The sequence below is a fragment of the Pholcus phalangioides genome, unplaced genomic scaffold (assembly GCF_987345545.1).
Source record: "Pholcus phalangioides strain wild (caught in Gottingen) unplaced genomic scaffold, Ppha-v1.0 ptg000002l_1, whole genome shotgun sequence".
In the NCBI taxonomy this organism is placed as follows: domain Eukaryota; kingdom Metazoa; phylum Arthropoda; class Arachnida; order Araneae; family Pholcidae; genus Pholcus; species Pholcus phalangioides.
The window spans coordinates 6,541,568-6,563,687 of NW_028301595.1; the positions used below are offsets into that span (position 1 = coordinate 6,541,568).

The 22,120-nt window shown below is 40.0% G+C and overlaps 1 protein-coding gene across 1 annotated transcript in view; it reads left to right on the top strand.

Annotated features, from left to right (window-relative positions):
- Positions 1 to 3,260: 3,260 nt before the first annotated feature.
- LOC149089148 (uncharacterized) overlaps positions 3,261 to 22,120 on the top strand; it is a 127,726-nt gene continuing 108,866 nt past the window's right edge. The window contains exon 1 of the mRNA XM_089237571.1: positions 3,261 to 3,472. The gene's annotated coding sequence lies outside the window, so the exon portion shown is untranslated. The remainder of the gene's footprint in view (positions 3,473 to 22,120) is intronic.

Genomic DNA, 22,120 nt, shown 5'->3' on the forward strand with positions numbered 1-22,120 from the left:
TTCCACAAAAAGAGAAAAAAAAAAGAATTATTGGAGGGTGGTGGGTGAGCATGTGATCCATTGACTATACAGCTAGCACCAGCTGTCGGCTACCTGGTCACGATATATAGTATTTTGCGGTATAAACAAGTGAGTGTGACGAGAGGAGGAGCAAAAATAAAATGCTTGTTTTCCTATGACTGATATTTTTACCGTTTTGAGAGAGAGAGAGAGAGAGTGCTGTGTGTGTGTGTGTCTTGGCCCAACCGGGCACGGCCCGGAGGAATCAAGAGAAGAGGGGGGCCTCAGAAAAATGAGAAGCACTTGAATTTTTCGAGAATTTACCAGGAAGGGCCTCAGTGAAATCACTTGGCCCGGGGGCTCATGATGCTCTTAAGATGGCCCTGGAAAGAAAGAGAGATTCTAGTATTTTACTTCCTTGAGTGACGAAAAGTCCTCTCTCTCTCTCATCCATGCATACATCCAGGGCCATCTTAACTACGGGCCCTATCGGACACGGTCCAGGACCCCCCCCCCCCCATCCATGATGATGAAATCTGGTTCTATGATTTTCGAGAGTAACCATATAAAGTGGTAGACGGGCATTCCTCCAAGATCTACGACACAATTCACAGCCACGCAATTAATCGATTCACCGCTAGGAAAGTTCACATACGGGAAAACTAATTTTTGGGAAAATTAACTGACAACCAGTGAGTGAGTGAGGATCTGGGTTTGAACCCCACCGTCGCCACAGTGGCGGTCGGCCGAAGTTGGTTCTCAGTGGTTCCCAACTTCAAGGGGCGAATGCGAGCCGATATCACCGTTTTCGCCACAAAGAGTAACAGTCCTACAACGATAAAATTATTCAATCATTACACTTCAGTCATAGCGAGAAAAATTGGTGGCACTTGGCAGCGCTACACATAAGAAGCATTACACAGAAACAAAATTCACGCCAGGTTCACAACACTTACACGCACATTCCAACATGCACAAATTCGTTAGAAGTTCCGCCGAGGAATATTGATGAGGCGAATGTGTGGTTTAGTAGTAGTAGTGAGTGAGTGATCGAGTGATTGAGCAAGTAATAAGTGAACGCGTGAGCGAGCGAGTAACCGTATGATTAACCGAGGGAGAGAGCGATTGAGTAAACCTGTAAATGGATGATAATGACGGAGTGAGTGCTTGACTTAGCGAGCTAGCAACCATGAGTGCGTGAGTTACCGAGTGAGTGACCATATGAGTAACTCACTCATTCACTCACCATGAACGGAGATATTCTCCTCCCCCCCCCCCCACTTAATGGTAGAGCTGACTGATCTAACGTGGACGCATCGTCTGTAATAACTTAAATTGGTCATAAAAGGAGATGGATCTTAATTTTTAAAGTGAAATGTTGTAAAGTAGGGGCCGTTCAAGTATTACGTAAGCAAATTTTTAGGCATTTTTGCCCCCCCCCTTGTCAGCAAAATTTCGTCATCAACTCTGCCCCTCTGAATCCTAACGCATATTGGTGGGATCAGAGACGTACACGGGAGGGGGGGGGGAAGCATAGGGGGTCTCGTGCCCCCTCCCACGATCAAAAATTTATTTCTTTAATGCAAAATTTTTTTTTTTTTTGAATTTGAAATTTCGGAAGCACCTGAACTCAAAATTTATCTTTAATAAATTCATTGCGACCCACCCTCTAAGCCATATAATGATAAATCGCATAAAGGCCCTTGGCCCGCGGACCAGATATGGCCCTGGGGGTTACCTGATGTGGCCTGCCCTCCTGAAACCTAATTTTGTAAAAAGAACTAAGCGACACATTTACAGATCGCTCAAGTGTCCCGTGGTACAATTCCAGAACATTTAAGCGGCCCGTGGCATATTTCAAGATCACTTAAATGACCCGGGATACAGTTCCAGAACACTTAAGCGACACATTTAGAGATCCCTTGAGTGACATGTGACGTAGTTTTGTAGCACTTGAGTGGCTGGCCCCCAGTGCGGTTCTACATCGCTCAAGTTACCCGCGGCACATTCTCAGATTATTTAAGCGATCCACGCGGCATATAATTACGTATCACTTGAGTGAGGCGTGGCGCAGTTCCAGAGCACTTGGATCCGCGAAACATTTAGAGATCACTAAAGTGGCTCTGTAGGGCACTTTCAATAGGGGGGAGGGGAGGATGTTACTTCAAGTGCCCGTGAACTATCGAAAGGTTTTTCTCGTTTTTAGCGCACTGAGTACGATGCCATTAAGAATATATCATATTTTTATAAATCGTGGTTGATTACGTAAGCATTATCCAAACCCCCTACCCAGCGCCGTCTTAACGCATGGGCCCACCCGGGCACGGCCCGGGGGCCTCAAGAGAAGAGGGGCCCCACAAAAATTAAATCTGGTTGAAATTTTCTATAATTAACCAGGTGGGGCCTCAAAAAAATCACTTGGCCCGGGGGCCCATGATGCTCTTAAGACGGCCCTGCCCCTACCCTTTGTCATCAAAAGTCAGCAAATAAGAACCCCCCCCCCCACCCCCGCGATCGATGATGACGTAATACTTGAACGACCCCTTATAGGTTAGTCGCTTATATTCACGTTGTTGAACATCGTTTGAAGCTGTATGACAAAGCTTCGCATAATTTCGTTTTCTTGTTTCAGAATAATGTGAACTCAAACATTTGGCACCCGGTTTTGCCCCACTTTTCCCACGTTAAATACATAACTTTATTAAATTGCTAAAAAGAAAGCATTTCAGAATAAAAAATAAAAGTTTTCAACAATATTTGATCCTAACTCGGGGCCCCCATTGACCTCCCTTATATTAAAAATGTTACTAAACTGCATGAGTTGAAGGCCCGCGGGCTCGTTGGGAAGTTTCGATGTTGTCCGCCGTGTCTGAAAGTTTGGAGACCCCTCTGGGGTAGAGTAATAACGCATTTAAAATAAATAAAAACCGAAGATCAGAAATTATTTCTGTTTATCGTTCATAGATGGCGACGCTGTAGCGAATGGTTTCGGTCAGTTTTGTGATGGCTTTTTTTTTTTTTAAATTTTCATAATCGATTTAATGGTTTTTAAAAATCAAGAAATAAACAAACGATATATAAAATTGAATATATTATCCAATTTACGAATAAAAACTACAGCAAGCAATAGCTTCTACAAAAATTCATTTTTTTGGAAGAAAATATATTTAATTGTTGGATTTGTCTTTTCCTAACCTCATCGTCTGCATTGAGGTTTCTTTAATCACATTCCTCTGGTTGATTGTCCGGTGAGTGGCAACAGCCCCACACCTCCCATCACAATATTAATGGCGGCGAGTCGCTAGTGTACGGTGTTGACGATCAAATCGTTTCCCGTTAATTCCGTCCTCAATGATTTAGGTGACCGCTCGGATCCTTTCCTCGAAGCTCGTGCGTGATAGCTCTCCAAATAGGTGGTGCAATGCAATATTTGGACATCCATTGGACAAGTGTCTCGCAGCATCATCAACAGGTATGGACATGTTTTCGTGAAGTCTGTGGGTGTGTGTGGGAATCAAATGCAATCTACGTTTTAGATTATTATTATTTTTTCAACCCATGTAAACATGCCATGCAAAATACAAGCATGTTTAACATGCCACGTTTCAACATGCTTGTAGATAAACAGCGGAACAACATGTCTCTGAATTATTGACTGTAGATGATTATAGTATCGCTCGCGTGGGAGTTAGCCAGGGAAAGTTATCGAGTGCGTAAGGTGAGTGATCGTGTCGGTGACTTCCCCCCGAGAGGCGTATTTATACTAGGGGTGGGGGTGCTTAGTTCGCTATAACGGGATGGTGAATTCGAAGGAGCAGCAAGTTCGAGGGTAAAAAGTGACCTGGAGAGAGAGGACTGAGTGACCTAGGGAGTGAGGGCTTAATCAGTTAGTGACAGAAAGAGTGACCTGGAGGGACCAGGTTGATGGAGTAACCTAAAGAGAGTGTGAGCATGCAACTGACCATGGCAATAAAGTGACGGAAAGAGTAACCTCTGGAGAGTGAGTGACCGGGTCAGTGTGCAACCGAATGCGTGCATGGGACAGCTGACCAAGAAAGTGTGTAAGAATTTGACAAAAAGAATGATTTGGGGGGGGGGGGGGCTATAGCCTGGGGCATTGTTCTCTTCCATAATAACCATGCCACTTGCCGTTTTTTTTGTCTGGGTAAATTTTCTTTGAATTTATGTCTCCTTTTAAATATTTCTATTTATTTGAGAGGCTGGTGATTTTCGGGAGAGTGGCAACTGCTCACACTTCTCGTCATAATATTAATGGCTGCGAGTCTTGTGTACTGTGTTTAGCATGCTTAACATGCTTATTATACTGCATGTAAATAGCAGAACAACATGTCTCTGAATTATTGACTGTATAGAATGGATGATAGTATAGCGTGGGAGTCAGCTATCGAAAGATCAAGTGTAAGGATTATCTGTCCCTCAAGAATTCAGACCCTGGGCAAATATGAATTTTTATGCATGCAGAGTGGCAGCCTATGTAAGCTTCTGCCTAAAATGTAATATGCATGTGAGTATGGTTAAGCAGTAAGGTGTATAGGTATGGTAAGTGGTAATGTGAGTATGGTTAGTAGTCACCACTATGCCCCTGTGGTGGTCAGCTGAAGGTGGTTTTTAGTGGTTTCCAACTTCGAGGCATGAATGCAAGCTTATCTCCCCGGTAAAAAGTCTCGCTACTGAGAGCAACAGGCCTACAACAGTACAAATATTCAAACATCACACTTCACTCAGAGTTTGTAATCTTAACTACAGGGTCCAATCAGACTTCATGAAAACGAGATCTGGTTGAAAATTTATATAGTTATATTTATATAGTAAGCATGTAAATTGGTAGCGAGACATTTATAGTCAGGTATGGGACCTCACTTTGTCTGAGGGCCTAATGCTCTTAAAACCGCCCTACACTAGGCCAATTTTTTGTCCCTCGCATATGTTTGCAAACGCTCTTGAGTTGCTCACTAACCTTGTTTCTTGCTCTCTAGGTCATTCTTTCAATCACTCACATACTTTCAAATTCTCTAAGTCACTTTTTTGGTCACTCACATGCCCCAAAGCAGAATGTGTCAAAATCTGTAACGTACATCCAGAACAATAGCACTACTGCAGAACAATTCAGAAGAATTGTAAGAAAGTGCAAAAAGCACCATTTCATGTATGGGGATTTTTACTGCAGAACATTTCCACTCAGCCAAGGGCTTGTCGCAGAACAGTGCTAAACAGTCTGCTTTGGGGCTTGCATGTTTTCAAACTCTCTAGGTCACTTGCATGCTTTCAAACACTCTAGGTCACTTTTTTGGTCACTTATCTTCTAGGTCAGTCTTTGACCTCTACGTCAATCTTTGCCGATTCATGTGTTTGCACATGAATCGCTTGCATATGCTTCACATCACTCGTTTGTTCGCTCACTGACTTGGTTTCTTGCTGTCTACATCATTTATTTTTTTGTGGTTTATATGGAGCGCATGGATCATTAAGTTGCAAGGGGCCATTCAAGTATTACATATGCATTGATGGAGGAGGAGATTGTTTCAAGTTTGATGACAAGGGGGGGCGGGGGTTTTGAATGATGCTTATGTCATCAACCATCCTTTATAAAAATGACATTCCTAATGGCATAAATGTTCTAAATGTTCCGCAGTTCCTCCAAGTGGATTTGGAAATTTTTTTGGGGCTGCTCAAGTGCTCTTGAACTGTGCCGCACATCACTTAAGTAATCTGGGAATGTGCCATGGGTAATTTGAGTGATGTTGAATTGTACTGTGGGCTGCTTAAGTACTCTAAAACTGTGCCCAGAGCTGCAACTAGATGCTTGGTCACCTGGGGCAAGTGCACATTTTGGTGGCCCCTTGTAATGTTGAAGGTAAGGTTTGAGAATAAAATTTGTGACCCCTCTGGTCCAGCACCCTGGGCATGAGACCTGCCTGCCAGGCCTGTCATTTGTGGGGGGGGGGGGGGGGGGTCGGGGAAACCCCTGGTTTTGAAAATACACTAAAAATGATATATATAGGCCTATATATATATAGGCTTCAAATAACATTGAAATTAACAGATTGATTAATTATAACATATGAAGGTAATTTCTTCTGAAGTTTAAAAAAAAAAAATTTGGATAAAAAATAAAAAATTTTTGATTGTCTGGGGGGGGGGGGGGCTTGTACCCCCCCTAGACAATCAAAAAATTTTTATTTTTTATTTTTTTGTGGACGAGGTGCATTTGTGGTTTGGTAGGGCCTTATGCAAGTGGGGGGGGGGAGTGTACAAGCCCCCCCCACTTGCATAAGGCCCTACCAAACCACAAATGCACCTCGTCCACATTCCTCTATGGAACTTCTAACGAATTGGTACATGTTAGAGTGTACGTGTCCATATTGTGAACCTTGTTTCTGTGTAATGCTTGTTATAGTGCTGCCATCTGCCTCTTATTTTTCTAATTATGTGTGAAGTATAATGATAGAAGATTTTACTGTTGTAGGCCTGTTGCTCTCTGTGGCGAGACTTTTTAATGGGGAGATCGGCTTTTTCATTAGCAACTTGTATAGGTCTCTGATTCCAATATGTGTTAGGAAGTAGGAGGCAGAGCTGACGGCTGGCAATGAGGAGGAGGGTGGTCTGAGTTTTACTGGTAAAGGGGGTGGTCAGTGATGGCTAAAATTCTGCTGATATAATACTTGCATAGCCCCTAAAAGTATGTGTCATCTCCCCCCCTGCAAAAAAAGTACATTCCATGTTTTTGAAATGAAAAGTTCAAAATTGAATTTTGAAAATTAAATTGATCTCGTATTTATAGCCGATACCCGGGGCTGCCCTGGTTCTCTTCAATTATTGGGAGGATTGAAAAAATGACAAACCATTATGAAGGAATGAACTATTATACATAATACTGGCAGGATTAAAGAAGTGACAAACCATTGTGTGTAAAGGCATATATGCACGTCTGGAACACATTGGCATGTAACCACGGTGACCAAAGTCATTGAGGAGGCCGAGAAACCATTGTTGCCCGATGGTTTTCTCCGCCCATTTCGGGCATTTGCCCTGCTCTGGTCAACTTCTAAAGTAGCCTATCATTTAATCCCGGTCCTGTTTATGCAAAATTTGGTGCTGATCAATCTAAAATTGTAGATTTATATAAAGAACAAACATATACATACTTTCACATTTATATATAAGATGACTTTAAGTTTATTATTTCATAAATTTTTTTATTTTGTAGTAATATTTTATTTTTTTGGTTCCACGAAAACAAATACCACTCTAAAAAATAAGTATTACCATTTCTGCTGTTTTCACCCCTTAAAGTAATAAAATCAACTCATTTCTTACATATATGTTGTAAAAAAAGGCAGTTTTAAAATTTTTTAAACTTTTTTTTGCCATTTTGATAGTTTTTTTCATGATATTTTTGAAATAGCATAGCAAAGATCCCGATTGGATTGTGGAGGGGGGGGGGGGGGTAGAGCCTGGAAACAAAAATAGTATAGGAAAATAATGGTTCTGTTCCATAAAATATGTGATGTATTGTTATAAAATGCCTTTACTCATAGTAAAATATGCCCCCTTTTGACACACATCTTCCTGGATCTGTACCTGACAGTGATATTTGACGATCTGTACTTTGTTTCTTTCAAACTGAACAGCCTTTTGGCTGGGGCCCAATATTTTCGTTTGCACCAGGGGTCTCCCACGGCTGCCATCTATATTTCAGTGGTGAAGTGTAATGATTGAATATTTGTGCCATTTAGAGGCCTGTTGCTCTCTGTGGTGAGACTTTTTAATAGGAAGATCGGCTTGTATTCACACCTCGAAATTGGGAATCACAGAAAACAAAACTTCAGCCAACCACCACTGTGGCGTTCCAACCCCGGTCATTGCAATGTGAGCCCGTCCCTATGAGCACTCGACCACCACAGCAGTGATCTGTACTACTTAACTTTGATATCTAACTGAAAAAATAACATGATGAAGAATGTTGTAAAGCACAGTGGTTCTCAAACTTTTGTCACCCGCGGCTCCCTTGTCCAATAAATGGTCCATCTGCTGCTCCTCAGAATAGTTTGGTGACTATTTTGCTGCATGAAAGAATCACTTCAAAACAGAATTAGGTGCACAGATCAATATCTCCATCTCGTCCCAACGCACACTTTGAGGAAACACTCTGTAAAGAGTTTAAATTGAATAGATAACTTATCAAGTTTAACTCTTTAAATGTCAAAATCTCTAAACTAAGGAATTTCATTTTAAATCATAGTTTCCATTATGTTGCGTTGCTTGAGTTTCTGGAACATGTAACAGATTGGAAAAATAAGCCTAAATTTTTTTTATTATTAGAAATTCAAATGATTGATGAAAACGTTTTTAATTTTTTGAAGTAAATTTACATGTACTATCACTTAATGTTGATTGATATAGATGTAAAATAAAACCAATAATTATTTATGATAATGACATAGTCAACATTCGACAGTGAATCTGCTACTAAAGACATGACATGAATCTTGAATAATTTTTCGAAAGTCAAATATAAAATTTGTGACCAAGCATTGCAATTTATTGTAAATACCCAATTTGTAAACCTTTCAAAAGTATTATCAGATTTAATATGGAATAAAAAAATATCTCCCAAGCAGAGTTTAAGCTAGGTAAAAAATTCCTTTCATAAAAAAGCAAAAATGAGGGGAAAAGCTTTAGCAAAATGCTATAATGCTAATGATTGATGGTTGGATGTCTACTCATTTCGTACATCCTGTACGCATTTTTGTGAAAGTGGCTACTACTTCTTTCGCATTTTGCGAAAAATGCGACCGTAGCTTAAACCCTACTCCCAAATGACTGTGACAGAGTGAACAGTTTAACCCATTTGCATCATTCGAAAAGTAGAAAATTGCCCCATATGACCAAAGTTTTTTTATTGTATAAAGTTAGAAACATTTCAAAATGAAAAAAAAAAAAGCGAAAAACAAAATGGCGTACACAAAGAATTTATGATTTTACTTAGTTTAATGAAGATATAGGCCTACATTGAAAATAATTTGAAAAATTTAATTTAATAGTTTTATACAGTATGATAGTACTCTAGTGTTCTATTCTTATGCATAAAATACTAGTGCTTTGGATAAACATATCTGCGCTTTAGTGATAATGGCCAGGAAAATATCTGGGTTAAGAAGGGAAAAATATCGGGACACAAACAAAAAAATAGTTTTTCATGAGAATTTTTTTTAAATTGTACTGTTATATTCATCTATGGCACATATGTAAAATGTGATTCAATGTTTTGGTGTAAATCTAACATTTCTTTGAAAGTGTCCTTGTTTAACATTTTTTTTCAAGTTAAGACTGCAAGATTTTGATGTTTTGCTGCGAACAATGATTAAAAAAATAGATACCATCTGAAACAATTCAAAAAATACTACAGAGAATTAAATGAAGAACTAGAAAAAAATTAAAATTACTACCAGAATGATCTGAAATTTCGTAAAAAAATTTGTCAAGTCTCGGACTGTTTTGTACAATTTTTTTGGGAATGACGAATATAATCAGTCACCATCCAACACTCCTGGATGCTTCCATGAGTACTGCAGTGCTCCAAGAACAACATGTTGTCCTGGCTGAAACAACCAATTGGAGGTGCAAATCCATTCATTTAACTACAAAAACAAAATGAAAAATGGTTATTGAGAGTTTTAAGATTTGATGCATATTGTTTCTAATGTAAGTCTATAAGTATTGTCCTTCAACTACGAGATGGGACTTGGCTGTCTTGTCACGTCACATCAGATGATTTTGTCTAATTCTCTGAGGTAAAACAATTGCGCATTGAGAATAGCCCATCAGTGGCTGAGGTTTTTATGATTGGTTTGTTTCTCTAGAAAAGAATAGCATCATTCGACACGTGCTGTAGCCAAGTCTCATCTCTTGTTTGGAGAACTACTACTGAACCATACATGCACCTCGTCTACATTCCTCTAAGGTATTTCTAATGAATTGGCACATGTTGGAATATGTGTGCAAGTGGTGTGAACCTAATGAAGTTTCTTACTGTGTAATGCTTGTTATGTGTATCGCCATCTGCCATCAATTTTTTTAATTATGAGTGAAGTGCAATGATTGAATAATTGTACCGGTTGGAGAACTATAGTGCTTGGCTATTAGTTGCATATAATGTAGGTCTAGTTAGTTAGAGTTGTATATAATGTCCTTTTATAAGTGTATAGCAGGGCTTGACTAATGGTAACAAAGAGTTAGGTGCCAACCAAATCTCAGTAGCCAAGAATGGTTTTATTTAAGAAAAGAAATGGTACAAAATAATTTTTTCCTGATTTTTCTGGAATACCTTTGTAGGTGACATGCTCACATAAATTTGGAAAATTTTCTGTTATCGTTGACAACAGAGGCTACTACTAGTGCTGTAGTGGTGGGTTGGTAAGATACGGAGTGAGAGATGGGAAGAGTTCAGGGTACGTGGGTTCAAACCCACCCACCTCCAAATAGTTGCACTTTTTGCCGCTGTGGTGGTCGAGTGGTTATGGTGACGGACTCGCGATGCGAGGATCCGGGTTCGAACCCCACAGTGGTGGTCGGCTGAAGTTGGTTTTCTGTGGTTCCCAACTTTAAGGCGCCAATGCGAGCCGATCTCCCCGTTAAAAAGTCTTGCCACAGAGAGCAACAGTCCTACAACGATAAATAATTCAATCATAACACTTCACTCACAGTTAGAAAAACTTGTGGCAGATGGCAGCACTACACATAACAAGCATTACAGAGAAACAACACGTCAGGTTTCACTACACGTACACGCACATTCCCGCATGTACCGATTCGTTGGGGGTTCCGCGAGGGGGGGGGGGTGGTGGTGTGGGCGGGGTGCATGTGTGGTGTAGCAGTAGTAGGTAGGGCCTCCAAAAAACGGCTCGGGGATCCGTGATGTTCTTAAGTCAGCCACCTCGTTGGGCAATTTGCCTGTTGTGGCGTTGTATTTGTATTTAACCGAACATGTACCTCGTACACATTCCTCTTCGGAATTTCTAACGAATCGGCACATGCCGGAATGTGTGTTCTGGGTGTATGCTTGGCTCTAACGTATTTATGTTGTCGAGTTGCGCTTGTTTCGTGTTCATGCTGCCATCTGGCTTTCATTTTCAGAGGTAAGGATGGAAATGCTTGAATTTTCATGTTTTGTCAGTATCGTGTTGTAGGCCTGCCTACTTTCTGCGGAGAGACTTTTTCAAACGGGAGACAGGCTGACATTCATGCCTTGAAGTTGCAACAGACTATATCAGTGTAGTCAAAGAAATTTCAAATATTATTCTTTCATATGTGGAATTGACCGTAAAGCAGACTCAAAATGCCCCCAACGTTATGATGATACCCAACAATGATTTTTTACTTACAAAGTTATTGATGAATAACCCCAATTAAACTCTTAGTTTAAGTTGCATTCAAGAGTTAGCGTTATGCTGATTCCAGTTAAAGCGTAGTCAGCGCTTCAGTATAAGTGCTTTTCCTTTTGATGGACATAAGCATTTTCAACGATTTTCCGATCTTATTGTCTATCACAGGCCCATGAGAAGCAACATTATAAAACAATTATTAGATATGCCAGAATAGCTTATCGATGTGTTTCCAAGCATCTTTTTATCAACTTATCAGTTTTACCCGTGAAAAGTTTTCAATTGATTGCTTTTCTTAAAATATTGATGCAACTAAAAACATAGCAAACAGTCCTATTCACGAATCAAGAAATATCTGAATGATGTTGAAATCAAGACTCTTCCCTAACCTCTTTATTTGCCAGAAGTCAGGGATATAATTAATCAAATGTCTTTGTGCTGAATCAATTGAAAATTTGGTATGGTTAAGTATTTCTTGAATACCCTCTCTCCTTTCATTAGAGGGTCATGCAGAGTTGCCAACTGCTACGGATTGTCCGTAGTTTCTACGGACGGCTGCAATAAACTACGGAGCTACGGGAGACACTCTCAATACTACGGAAATCGGTTAAAAAAAACGTGTCTGAGTTTCTTGCGGTGTTTTACTTATTTTTTTAAAATTGCACCGATCTTTACCGTAGCGATGAATCCGTATACGAGAGAGAACTCTGAGCCGATTTTTTTTTTGTCTGTGCGCGGAAAGCAATCTGTAAAGCCGCGCCTAAACCCACCGCTCTATTCGATGGCCAAACGCGCAAAAACCAGTTTTCCGCTAAAAGCACCCCACGCGGTTGGCAAAAAACAGTCTTTTGAGTCGTTCAGCGCTGCGGGTCACTTTCTATACCAGAAAGCCTCCGCGCGAAGCTTTGACGTCACTGAAGTCGTCCATTTCTATAATTTCACCTGTAGCCATTGGATAAAGCAAGCCGACGCATGCGAAATCTTTACTTTTTTTGCGGTACATCCAATGATTACAGGGGAAATGTACGACTTCGGTGACGTCACAAGCTTCGCGCGGAGAACCCGGCTTTATTTGCATAGTGCACGGTCGAGCTCGCGGAACTTTGGTCGGAAAGAGTGTTTCGTCGTGGGTGCCGTAGGAGCGCTGGCACGAGTATAACAGGGATGGGAAGAGGGGTCTAGGGTTGCTAGACGTCCATATATACTTCCCACAAGGGTGTATGCAGGTTGGGATTGTATTGAATATTCGTGAGTTATTAAAGGACTCTGCGACCTCGGAAAGTTGCTTCGGGAAGTGGGGCTCATGTGTGGCCTGAGACTTCCAGGTTACAGTGCAATGAGGCGCTTTATTTAATGAAATTTCAATTAAAATTATAAAAAAATTAAATTTTTTTTATTGTACTATGATTATGTTGTCCTGGGGGGTACCCCCCAATGGCAAATTTGAACATTTATCTCACTACTGAAAAGCTTCAAGCCAATGTTGGCATGTCTGGTCATGTGTATAATAATGACGTCTCAAAGTTATTCTTATTTCTAGTTATTCTATTAACAGCTCGATTTTTTTTGGGGGGACTGGTTAGCTCTTAAATTGAGAATAGAACCAGATGTTTTTTCGTTTGCAGTAATCCTCAGTTCTCAAATCTTTGTGATATTTAATTTTCAATGGATAGCACACATTGATCACGGCGATTTGTGACTGGTGCTATCCAAGATACTGCCGTAGCTGCACTATCACTATTCTTAATTTTTGACTACAGAATAACATTCTCCTCCTAACCAGATCATGGCCTGTCGCTCTGGCTCAATGAAGCGATTTTTGGAGGTGGTCGAAGTAGACCTGGGCCATGCAAGAAGCTGCGCATGTGCGTGTTGTGAACCTGACATGAAGTCTCTGTTACTGTGTAATGCTCATTATGTGTAGTGCTACCATCTGCCGTCAATTTTTCAACTATGAGGGAAGTCTAATGATTGAATAATTGTCGCTGTAGGCCTATTTCTCTCTGTGGCGAGATTTTTCAACGGGGACATCGGCACGCATTCGCGCCTTGAAGTTGGGCTTAACCAGGAGAATAATCAAGTTGCTAAAATAAGTTGGGTTGAGTCAAAACTTGAATAATTCAAAAAAGTAACTCATTCTTTTTTAAGCTGATGACAAAAATTTCTATAAATTATTTGTCTTGGGTGGAGAGCTCTATCGCGCAATATTGCGCAGCTACCCAAATAACGGTCTTGATATTTACCATTTTTATTGTAAACGTAGGTAAGCCGACCTGATAATGATAATCATCTTGATACGCGTTCTTTTTTTTTTACTGTGAAATACTCTTGTACTCTCGCGTTTGTCTTTTCTTTCCCTTTGATTTTCCGCTCTTGAAAACCTAAACGTTTTTTTTTTACCCGATACGTATACATACAGGTTTACGCCACTGTACTTGTCTGTCGCAAGGTCCACGAGCTTTTGTCCGACGTCGGCAAAGTCCCTGTCTTTATTTGAATCATAATGGAGGTTCCGCCGGGCACATCTGTCACCTGTATGTGATGGGTTTTATATACATCTATGGCGATAGAATTTAACCTCCGCTATTGAAGAATGCGCCGCTTGAAAGTCATTCTAGTGTGAAGCAGATGGTGCAGTTGGAATAATTTTTATTTGTCCTGTTTTCATTTTTTTTCTTTCCCTGTTTCAAAAGCCGAGAGAAAGAGACGCCCACAACTACAAGCGTCACGCTATCGAAAATGGGATTTTTTTTAGCGGTCGGTCACGCGCCGGAATCTTGAAACACATCTGTACGTCGCTGCTGGGAAATACTAATAATGCCATTAATTGATTGATGATTCCAAATATGTTTTCCCAATCAACCAAAGTAATTTGCTAAAAGTCTCTCAAGAGCTACACTGTGCAGAGAACTGTCCTTTTGGAGAAGGGGCTGTTTAATAAAGGTGGATCAATATTTTGGGAAAAAAAATTCCCGGACCAGAAAAGCTTGACTCTATTGGGACATTACATTTTGGATTTACATTTAGAGATCTTTCATTGTAATGGGCCGCAACGACAGGCACACCAAATGTAACAGTGAAACCTTTCATTCGTTAGCCGAAACGCGATTTTCCATAGGTTTCTATGGAAAACCGTTTAATTCGTTCTACGAACTGTCCAAAATTTCAAAGTAACTTTCCTAAATCACTAAGAAGTACTATTAAAAATAAAAATACTGACCGAAAGTTGATATGAACAAATTAACAATTAGATGAAGGAGAATTAAAAGCAAGATGAAAAACTGAACATCTTTTTCTGAACATCACTATGTACGCTACGAAGTCGGATTCGTGAGCCGTGGGGGAAAAAGTGTGCGGTGTGCTATGTGATATAGTCAGCGCATTTCTCTCTCACGCATGCTTATGGAAAAGATGAGTTTCTAGAATTTCCAGACTTCAATTTGGAACAGTATTAAGAATTTTACCGTATGCATTAAAACCCTTCAAGTGTAAGGCTTTTTTTGATGCATTTTCTCTGTTTGATCATTTATTTTACATGCAATGGCTCGAAATTTTTCTGAAAGAGAGGTGCATATCCGCAAAGCTATTCAGTGGTGAAAATGAATTAATCTTCCCATAGGCATACGCAGAATTTTCTCGAAGGGGGGGGGGGTGGTTTCAATTTTTTTTTTTTTCTTCAGAAGGGAGGTTTTTGCGCTTTTCCTGCAAAATAACACTATAATCTCGGCTTGTACCCCTTTGCGTACGCCAATTAATCAGTCTCAAGTGAGAGATACTAGGTTTATTCTGATTTCTCTAGATCATTCTGATACCAAAATTCTCATGACGCGACTGTTTTTTATGCTATCGCGCGCGTCTATATCAAGGAAAATGTTCGTTTGCCAAATCTATATGCGTTAGCCGAGGCAGAAAAATCACGAAAAAAATTTCCGTTAGCTGAAAAATTCGTGAGCCCAAGTATCACTATACTTGCCCCTGAAAGAGAGGGGTAAAACTAGTAAATTGCCCACATTAGCGATACACCTTGGTCGATTTAGAAGTGCCACTCCGTGTTAAGCAAGCAAAATTCAGTTTTCTCTGAAACGGTGTAGTTATGAAACTAATCTGTGATATAAATGACATTGGCTTCGTTGCATTTCGCCGTCACAGCAGTCTTGCCACTGTTATATTTAAAAAAAATCGAAATCCTCTAGTTTTCTTCTCTTTGTTGATTTTCGTCTCCGTTTTTTCGTCTCGAATCTGAATACTGTTTATCATTGCTGGTTATTAATTTCTCGTCACCTGATAACTTTGACGTTTACCTTCATATTGCAAGAGCTCATTCATTAGCCCACTGACGTAATAGTGTAGACAAGAATGATGGTTGTATTCCTAGTGATTGCTGTGTTCTACGTGGGTTGGACTTGAATCTGGCCAAGACACTTTACACAGAGAGCTATGTCCCTGTCCTTTCCTTTCTGTTTCTATTAGCAGACATCCTATTGCGCTCGGGTACAGAAGCAGAGAGAAGATATTGGCAGGCCGCAGAATCAAGAGAGATTTCGTGGGCTTTTTGGCCAAGCGCGCAGTTACCTTGGAAAATGCGCTTGCGGTTCCTTTTCTTGCTTTTCTCCTCGTACCTCCAACAAGTGTTTTCTGCGACCCAATGTTAGGTATTTAAAAAAATCGTCGCGACGCCGATGCGTCAGAGGCGCACATCAGTTTCCTACCCGGTTGTCAGGGACCCCCTTTTCTGCTGTTAATTTTAGGACGGAGCGGCATAGTAGACGACTACAACGGAGGGATTTTCGATATATCTGTTCAAAATTCGTGTTGAATCGGAGTTGAAAAAAAAAAGATATGGGACGTGGAGTTTTTTTAGATGTCGTACAATCGTGTGCAAAATTAAGAGAATTTGCACATTATGTCGAATTTCTGAAAAACTAGTGGACAGATTTTAATGAAATTTGGTACGAATATACAGTTATAACATAGAAAGAGATGTAGGCCGCTGTGGTGGTCGAGTGGTTATAGTGCCGGACTCGTGATGCGGGGATCCGGGTTTGAACCCCACAGTGGTGGTCGGCTGAAGTTGGTTTTCTGTGGTTCCCAACTTCAAGGAGCAAATGCGAGCCGATCTCCCCGTTAAAAAGTCTCGCCACAGAGAGCAACAGTCCTACAACGGTAAATCATTCAACCATAACACTTCACTCATAGTTAGAAAAACTGGGGGCAGATGACAGCACTACACATAACAAGCATTACACCGAAACAAACTTTACGTCAGGTTGCACTACACGTACACGCACATTCCCGCATGTACCGATTCGTTGGGGGTTCGTTGGGGGGTTGTGCATGTGTGGTGCAGCAGTAGTAGGTAGGGGCTCCAAAAAATGGCTCGGGGATCCATGATGTTCTTAAGTCAGCCACTTCGTTGGGCAATTTGCCTGTTGTGGCGTTGTATTTGTATTTGTACCATACAAAAGTCATAGTACGAACAGGTGATTGTCAGTAAAGCTCATCATTGCAGGAATGTTCAAAATCCACGTATCGAGATCGAACCGAAAATGAGTAATATGGCGGCGTATGGTCAGGAGATCTTTCTGGGCACGAGGCAGTTCAGTCCTTGTGGCAATCGGTCCAACTCCTGCAGCAACACAGGGGAGGGGGATGGCGATATGCAATTGCCCTCCCAAGAGCGTCCCAGACATGTTCTATAAGGTTTAGGTCAGGAGATCTTTCTGGCTTATCCATACGCCGAATATTCTCACTTTCTAGATTTCTCACTTTCTAGATAACCATTGACCAGGTGAGCCCGATGTGGACGAGCGTTGTCGTCCATTAACAGGAACCGAGGGCCAACGGCGCATCTGAAAAGTCGAACATGGGGCTCTAAGATCTCCTTTCTATACCTCCTAGGAGTCACGGACCCTCTGCCAAACACATGGGGTGTGCGGCGGTCCAACATGATGCCTGCTCAGACCATGACACCTTCACCTCCATAGTGGTCCATTTTCTTGATGTGGGAGGGATGATATCGGGTACCAAGCTCTCTCCAGGTGAGGGTACGTCGAGAATCAGTGTCCAGGCTGAATCTCGACTCATCTGTGAAGAGCACGGTACTCCAATGAAGTCTGGTCCAAGGCTGATGTGTGCTGCAGTGAGCGGGACGTAAACAGCGGGTCTTCTGGCTTAAAGGCCTCTTTCAAGAAGCCTTTGGGCAACAGTAAACCGTGAAACTCGAGTTCCAGTGGCAACATACAGCTCATGTGAGAGCTGTGATGCTGTAGCAGTCCTGTGGCGCCGCGCTGAAAGTGCCAAATAACGATCTTCATTGGTCATCGTGACTCTTCGACGACCTTGTCTTCTCGATATGGATCCAGTGTCCTGAAACTGTTTTCAGATTGTTGCAGACGAAACTGGGCGTTAGATCGAGCTTTGTAGCCCCTGCACTTGTGATTGTCCTGCCTCCAATCTACCGACGATTCTCCATCTCATTCCGACATTCATACGTTTGTGGTTACTCATTTTATCTGACAGCTTATAAAATTTACCAAACTCTTGCGAGAAACACAGCGAATGGCGCCAAGGAGTACGAGCACACGAATCGTGGAAAACGCCTCGTGCCGTAACCAACTCCGCCCTCACGTACGCTTACGTATTGGACACTGAATATTTGCATACTTCTTCGGTGGCATTATTAGTACCTTTGGCTCAGTATTTTTTTTTGTGAAAATGGACACAATGTGCAAATTCTCTTAATTTTGCACACGTGTGTATGTGTACGAACTAATAATTAATCAAAAACGAGTATGATCCAAGGTTGGCAAGGTTTTGGACAGTACGGTAAAAACCTTGGTATTTACCGTGGTTCTTAATGTACTGTCCAAATCCCTCCTGTCCAAAACTTCCTATTTATAATTATAAGTGAAAAACTTTGCAATATGATGAAGAGGTAACTTCTATAATCAAATAATAAACTTATATAAATTATATTATATTATTAAAATTACATTAAATATAAGAAAATTTTGAAATTCAAAACAGTATGTGCAAAGGGTTATATGACTGATATCAGGTTATCAAACAATTTAAAACTGAACCGTCTTGAGGTTAAATATTAGATTTATGGAAACATGAAAGATACAAGAATGGGTTAGAAATTTGTCACATGAAAATGAGAAAAAAGCAATAGATATGACTACTGAATGAAATTAAACTTACGTAATAATCGAACACTAATAATCAAGCGCATCTGTGCCTTTTAACATTTGATAACACATAACTAATTTAGCTGCCTTATCTGTGCCAAGAGGATTTCTAAGATAAAAAAAAAATTTGAAAATATTCTTTCAATTGATGCATAACTTGGGGGAAACGAAAATAAAAAAACAATGTGTTAAAGAGTCTTTTGATAAGCCTTCTTCCAGTGTTTTTCTTATTGCTGTTGTCCCCCATGTGATAGAATTGTGAATACAGCTTGAATTTATTCGGTCAAATATTAGCTTCTAGCCTCATAAGAGCAACAATTTAAATTTATGGGTCATTCAAGTATTACGTTAGCATCGAGGAGGGGGGGGGGGAGAGGGGGTTTCGGATTTTCTGACTTTTAATGACAAGGGGGGGGGGTTTGAAAGTTGCTTACGTCATCAACCACCCCCACCCCTTTTTGAAGATATGAAATACAGTGTATTCTAAGCTGCTGACGAAATTTTGCTGACAGGGGGGGGGGGGTCAAAAATGGCTGAAAATCTGCTTACGTAATACTTGAATGGCCCCTTAACACAATTTTTGGTCTTGAAGTCTTTTATCATGTAGGCGTAATCAGTGTTTGTGAAATTGTGTTCTGTTAGTCATGTGTAGGTGCTACATAGTGGCCTCATTTTCTTTGGATATTTTCCTTTATTTATAATTAGTTTTTGAAAATTGAGATTGTAAAATAGAAAGTTCACTTGAAAATTTAAAGAAAAAAGTTTGAAAAGTCAAATTAGAACAATTTGCATCAAGTAAACACTGCACCATTGATGTTGATTCACATCATTATATTGGTATCTAATAAAAAAAACATTTATGTTTATTTTCACAATAATGCAATGATTATAACTGTGACTATGCGTATTTGGTACCTTCAATATAATATATTTTTTAAAGAAAAGTGTTTGGAGAGATTTGGCAGGGTTTTGGACAATCACTGTACTAAATACAGTACCTGCTTCATAATCATACATGAAAAATAAGATGTGGAGTAGAAATAACATTTACAACAAACTAAAAAGTTGGAAACGGTGTTTATTTAAACAGTTATATGAGTGATATTAATTTACTATCAGATTTCCAGCCTGAAACCATAAATTTGGTGAAACAATTAACTTACAAAAAAACCAAATGACACCTTTTTGAAATATTTTTGATTTAGTTAGTTTTATTTTCTGCTAGTATTTTTTTTAATATGTTAGATTTTACAAAGGTTTCTACATAACATTTTGAAACTTGGAGGTTTTGGGCAGTTTCAGGCAGTTTTTCCCACGTTTCCTGTCCAAAACCCCAACCCTGGTATGATCATAATGATTTCTTCTTTTTTTTTTCAGTATCGGAGAAGTAACTAAGCGTTTATATGGCTCTTAAGGCCTATGAAAGATATATATAATACCTTGGGCGAAATTTGGTCGCGAGCAGGAAAGTTTGAGTACCTATGCCAATACAGTATATTTTATTATACACGAAATGTTTCAATCCCATTCCAATCACGGCCTGTTCCACATAAGTTCGGGACCGGACAAATATGAATTTTTGGAGCCCTCTTATATGTAATCTTTGAAGTAGAAGTATATGCAGGGGAAGGGAGCATGTGGGCTGTGCTTAAAATACTAAAGACCTTGGGTTTAGTATTGAAATTGAAATTTTGGAGCCTTGAAAATTTGTGGGAACTGGTCTCGTGCTCATGTGAGAAAGAGGCCGTGCATACAATCAATCAGTGGCTGTGATCTCAAAAATTCGAGTTCAAAATAAAATTTTCGTAGAAAAAGTTCACCTTTTTAAAATTAGATTGAGAATTTCTGAGACACTGGGAAATTTCTTCAAAAAATGGGGCAAATATAGTATATAGCGGATTGCTTACGAACATTAAATGAGAGTAATGAAGTATATATAAAATGAGCGTCGCGTGTAAAATTTTTATGTTGAAGTGACACGCTTAAGCTTTGTAACCTTGATAATGGCGTGGGCTAGGAAATGGTTGGCCACTATATACTGGTTTAAAGAATAAACCATTGGAGAAGTATTTCGCTGCTCCATGTAAAAACGGAATCATATTGAGCCGCTGTATTTTAAGGGCTCATTCTTTGGTCACTCATTGAACATTGAACAAAACAAATTGCATGATACACGCTGGAAAGTTTAATCACATTCACACCATACTGTCCATCCCATTATCTTAACTTTTTTTTTTTTCCGTTTCGATCAAGATTCTTGACACAGAAAATCATTCGTTGAATGATCGGTCAAAAGCAACGAATTTTTTTTTGGCCATTCTGCAGTTTCGTAATTGCAGAATTTCGAAACCACCGAATTTGATATAAAAAAACCACCGAATTATCATATAAATACATACATGAAAAACAGTGTATATTCCAGTAAGAAAGAAAGAAGAGATGGTATTTTTTCGGCCTGAAATATATTTTGATTTAGTTATATAGGCCTGAGAAATCGAATTTTCTGGCTGTTAATGCCGAAACTGATATTTAGAAAGAAAAGTTATTTGCCTCCTCCGGGAATTAATTGCAAGGGGATCCGGGTTCGATTCCGGAGGAGGTAAATCACTTTTCTTTCCAAATATCAGTTTCGGCATTAACATCCAGAAAATTCAATTTCTCAAGAAAGAGAGACTTTGAAGAATAAAAGAAAGTTTTTTAAATTTCTTTGCTACGATTCAATAGTTTCGAGTTTTCTGAATTTTGTAGACGAATACATTTTAATTGTTAAAATGCCATAACCCTTTCAGACTCGAGCATTCATTTTTTTTTTAATTTTCAAAATGTTTTTAAAATTTTGATACTCAAAAAATGAATATTAAGCAAATCCTTTATTTTTACTTTCAATTTTTTTTTTTGTGAAATTCATTTGGTTCAAATTTTTTTAGCCAAGATGATCAGGGGCGGTTTAAGCGAGAGTGCAAGGGGTGCCGTGCACCCGGGCGGCAAGTTGTAAGGGGCGGCAGCGTGGATTTTAGTTAAGACCCCAAAACTTAACACAGTAAAAATTCACATGGCATCACGCTTTTGAGTCATACCTTGACAACGGAAACGTTGAGAAAATAGACGGCCTGTCACCATAAAACCAGTAACAAAAGCTATCGTTGCGGCTCGGGACAAAATCTGTACCCGTGAGAGATTTATTATTTTTTGCGCCTCCTGCCTCACCCCATTGCCCCACATTCCGCGTCAGGACCCCTAGGCTGGAATCTTTTTGCGGGGCCCAAGCCAGATTTTCCATGGGGCCCCTTCTACTGTTAATTGATGGAGTGAAAAAAAGAAAAATTATAAGAATTTAGTCTAGGGCCCCAAGCTGGAGCTCAGTCAGCCCAACCCTGGGGGGGGGGGGGGTTGGGTCATGCCCCTTCCTCACAATTTATCCACATAATTCCTAACAAAAACATTTTATTTCGCCCTTTCACCTCGGATTTTGCGCCCCTCCAGAGCTGACAGAAAACATTTTCTTTGATTTTTTTTCGGGAAATG